Genomic DNA, 4,483 nt, shown 5'->3' with positions numbered 1-4,483 from the left:
TTGACTGTGGAGGACACTGTGCTAGACACAGAACAACTCAAAACAGCCCCTGCCCCTTGCTGTCTTCCTAGAGAGATAGGGCTTATGCCTGTGAACGTCTGTACACCCAGAAAAATCTCAGCGAGCTGAATGGATTATGGAAACGCTTGCAGGGCTGCCCAGGAGACTCAAAGTGACTGTGGCGGAGGCCCCAACCTCCAAGGAGGGCAGAAGCCATGTATGTCCATATGTATCTGCAGCTTCACAATGAGGGACTGAGTCACTCCACAAGGTTCAGGCTTGGCACTTTGTTCATTTCCAAACCAGAATATCCTAAGCCAAGCAAATCAACATTCCATCTCCCATAACCTAGAGCCCTCTGGTGAGCCGGGAACAATGACAGCTGTATCAAGGCACTCTGGGGGGTGACTGTTAAGTGAGCGAGACCGGGCCATGCATGACTCCCCACGAGGCTGATGGCCTCTCCTGCCACTGTCAAGGACCACCTGGACACAGCTGGATGGACTAGCATGACACGGCCTCTCCCTCTGCCCTGTCCCTCTCCAGGAATCAACAGGCAGCACGTCCGTGACACGAGGCTTTGGCAGTGCTGAGTGGGGCTGGCAGAGCTGGGGCTGGCAGGTGAGATACGGGTGCCCTGGGCACACCTGCCTGCTGTCTGCCCTGCCTCTGACAGCTGAATACACCTTTGTCATTTTCGCTGGTAACCATGGGTTGGTTGAGTCAGGTAGAGGACAGCAATGCTGACACCACAGTCTTGGGACAGATGCCATCATGGCCGTTGAGCTTTGCCCCAGTGCACTGCCACGGCATTACCCTGACCCTGACCACTGTGGGGTGCCGTGAGATAAAGAACATGGGTGGGTGAGCTCATTCGTCCCCACAAAGTCGCTTCCTACCTCTGTTGTAACAAGGTTCCACACGCTGAGTAGCTTAAAAAACACAAACATGTATTGCTTCCAGTTTTGGAGGCCAGAAGTTCAAGATCAAGGGAGCATGTTGGCAGGACCATGCTCTCTATAAAACCTGTAGGGAGGATTCTTCCTTGCCTCTGCCTCACTCTGGTGGTTGCTGGCAATGGTTGTCGTTCCTTGGTTTTAGCTGTAGCAAGTCAATTTCTGCCTCCCTTGTCAAGTGTGTGTGTCTCTGTGTCTCCTCTTCTTATAAGGACACTAGCTGTATGGGGTTAGGGCTCTCCTTGCTCCCTATGACCTCATCATAGCTTTATTACATCTGCAACAGCTGTATTTCTAAATAAGGCTGCATTCTCAGGTACTGGGGTTTAGGACCCCAGCATATCTTTTTGGGGACACAAATCAACCACAGCATTCACCAACATCCTACCTTCTAGGCAGAGGCCAGGTACATTATTGGTAGCTCACATAGGTCACTATATGCAAAACGCTTGTTTTCCTTTCTGTTCAGTGCACATGGCCTCTTCTCATAAACCATCAAGGAACAAGGACTGGCTGAATGTCATCGGGGACACCCTATAGCTGATGAAGAATGTAAACTCCAAGAAAGCAAGGGTTTTTATCTGTCTTGTTCTCTGTTGAGTCCCCAGCACCTATATAGTGCCTGGCACAGAGTAGGTTTGTCAAATGCATGAATATAGTGGTTGGAGCTGCAGAGGCTGGGTCAGGTTTTAACTGTGTGACCCAAGGGAAACTGCTAACCCTCCTGACTTAGTTTCCTCATATGTAAAGTGGGAATAAGAATGAGCACACGTAATTTACACATCCTTGGGAGTATCCATGAGAACCAATGTAAATGCATACACTCACTTCCTAGCACATAGTAAGTGTTCAATAAATGTAAATGGAATCAGAATCTGTTGGAGGCCATTGAGCAGTCTGAGGTTTTGGGCAACTAGGGTGGCGATACCAGCCTAGCAATGGGAATGTAGCAACTCAACTTCTCTGCAGGGGAGGAGGAGGATTGAGCTGCGAAATTTAACCAGTGATCTGCTAGTGAGAAAGTGATCGATTCTCAGGGGGGGTGCAGAATAGATTACTAGGGAGCTATTATTCCAGGGCACCAGTTAAGGGCACAGGCCCTGGGCCCAGATTTTGAGGGTTCAAATTCCAGCTTTGGCCCTGGCCAGATGTGGGACCTCTCGGCACACAGAGGCTCAGTTTTTCCAAATGGAAAATGGAAATGATAATAACATCTGTCTTGTGGGGCCGTGGTAAGAATTGAATGACAGTGTCTGGCACATAGTGAGTGTTGTGTAAGTTTAGTATTATTAGTGTCACTGTTCTATGTCCTCTGCCCTACTGCGCCGAGCTCAATCATTAGAAAGCCCCAGCCCCCGAGCTCAGGGCTGACTTCTGGGAGCGCGGGCCCTCGCTCGTCTTTCCCTCCGCCTGGGCGCGCACACGGGCGGCCCGCGCTCTGCGAGACCCAGCGCGCCCTCTGGTGGCGCACGGCGCGGACTCGGCGCGCTCCCGCCGCCGCGCGGAGGGTCACCCAGGGGGCGCGTCCCGCCGCTGCAACGCATCGCGTTCCGAGACGCCCTTGGTTTCCGCTTTCCCGCCTCGGGCGTGTAGGTGGCAAAAGCTGTCTCGCTCTGCGGCCGCCCGCGCGCGCGCCACTGTCTCCAAGAGCCCCGAGTGGAGCCGGCCTGGGGAGAGCGGGGAGAGGGAGGGCAGGCGGCAGCACCCCCCATCCCGGCGGGCTTCCTGGCCTTTCCCCAGGTTCCCGCCTCAAAGGAGGGAGCACAGCTGGGGGCGTCTCTTTTACAGTCCCCAACCCCACCTCTTTTTTCTGCGGTGTGATGTTGAAACCCACTGGGCAGCTCAAAGGGTATTAGGATACTTGCAGGTAAATATGCAGGTATCAGGATATCTGCAAATTTGCCTGACTTAAGTTTTGCCCCATATACCTTGGGCTCACCACTCATTTCCATCCCCTGAGACTGCGGGGTTAGAGTTCCCGCCATCTGCCCGGCTGTGTGGATTTATTTAGGTCTTCCAGCCCATCATTTTGTCACCACCATCTCTAACACTTACTAAGCACAAAGCGCTTGCCAAGCGCTGTTCTAAGTGCCTTGTTGTCCCATTTTATCCTGACAGCAGGAGGACCTATAGGCACGGTAGGACCCACAAGGAAACTGAGGCACAGGAAGGTTAGTGACTGGCCCGAGACCACACACTGAGGGGATTCGAATCCCAGAAGTCTGGCTCCAAGCTGCTGTCTGTAGTTGGTCCTGCTCCCTTGCCCTTGCGTGTGTATGCCCTGGCCACTCCATCTAGAACGCCCTTCCTCACCCCCAGGGCATCTGCTTGGCGAACTCTTCTGTGAGCTTTTCCCTGGCCCCTGGGCCCCCAGAACCCCCCACCCCCACCCCCATCTCTCTGTGTGCCTGTCACCTGTGTTACCTGTTTTCCTCTGCTGCGAGGCAGTGGTGTTGGTGACGGCAGAGGCTGTCTGCTGTGCGTTCGCTCTGCCTAGTGCCGCACCAGGCACGTGGCAGGTGCTCTTGGGATGGAGCCGGGCTCAAACAGCAGCAGCCTTTTCCCAGGGCCGTATTTCACTCTGAAGGAGAAGGAAAAAGTACATTAGTCACACTTTAGAGATGGAAATGCTAAGGTCGTGGGGGTGAGGGAGTCATCCGACTCCACATGGTAACTCAAACAGGAGACATTCTTACTACAGTCAGTCCCTTGTTCTGAGCTCTGTGTTGCAGGCCACAGGTTTGCAAGAGACAAGGGTAAGGTGAGGGACGGACCCGCAAGGACCCGTGGGGTCTCGGGGTGGAAGGGTACCCCTTGTTCATACGGTGCTTCATCTGCACAGGCCCTGGGGGAGAGAATTTGAATCTACGTTTGTTTTATTCTCCAGGATCTTCCCTCGAAAGATCTCATCCTTTGGGCACCTCTTCCTCCCTGGCTGGGTCTCCTTTCCAGGAAGCCTTCTCTGCAGTCTGAATCGGGGGCCAGGTGGCCAAAGGCAGTGGAGACCCAATGAATGGCAGAGCTGGAGGAATTGAGGACAAAGATGGGATGAGACCCAGCCCGGCCTCGCCACTCCCGGTGCGGCCCAAGTCACTTGTTTCCTCTGCCCCACCCCCACTGCACTCCATCCAAGCCACGTCACTGAGCACTCAAGCCTGTGTCAGTGTAGATCATTGGCGGGCATTTTCCAGGCCAGTCTTGCTCCTCCTGCACTAGTGGACGCTGCTTAAAAAGAAGGATCAGGTCTTCTGTCCTGTGTCCCCTTCAGTGGGCAGCACAATGCTGGGCACTCATAAAAGCCTAAGGGTAGGCAAGTTGTTTCACTTCTGAGCCTCAGTTTCCTCATCTGTATAATGGGGATACTGTATCTATGTGTGAGACTGTGCACATCAGAGCACCCAGCACAGGGCCTGGCAATAGCAAGCAATCACTCAGTGCTGGTTCCCCGTTTTCCCTGTCAGCACATTCCTGCCCAGCCCCCCACTTCTTCGCTCCGATGGAAGAATGCCCCATGTGAACCGTGTTCT

The 4,483-nt window shown here is 53.8% G+C and overlaps 1 long non-coding RNA gene across 1 annotated transcript; it reads left to right on the top strand.

Annotated features, from left to right (window-relative positions):
* The first annotated feature begins 291 nt into the window (after positions 1-291).
* LOC142871370 (uncharacterized) lies at positions 292-4,096 on the top strand. Its single transcript, XR_012919618.1, has 2 exons — positions 292-1,362; positions 3,844-4,096. It is a non-coding gene; the product is annotated as an uncharacterized LOC142871370 (long non-coding RNA).
* Positions 4,097-4,483: the final 387 nt, after the last annotated feature.

This window comes from Microcebus murinus, chromosome 6 (genome assembly GCF_040939455.1).
Source record: "Microcebus murinus isolate Inina chromosome 6, M.murinus_Inina_mat1.0, whole genome shotgun sequence".
Lineage (NCBI taxonomy): Eukaryota > Metazoa > Chordata > Mammalia > Primates > Cheirogaleidae > Microcebus > Microcebus murinus.
This window is presented reverse-complemented; position numbering and strand designations above follow the sequence as displayed.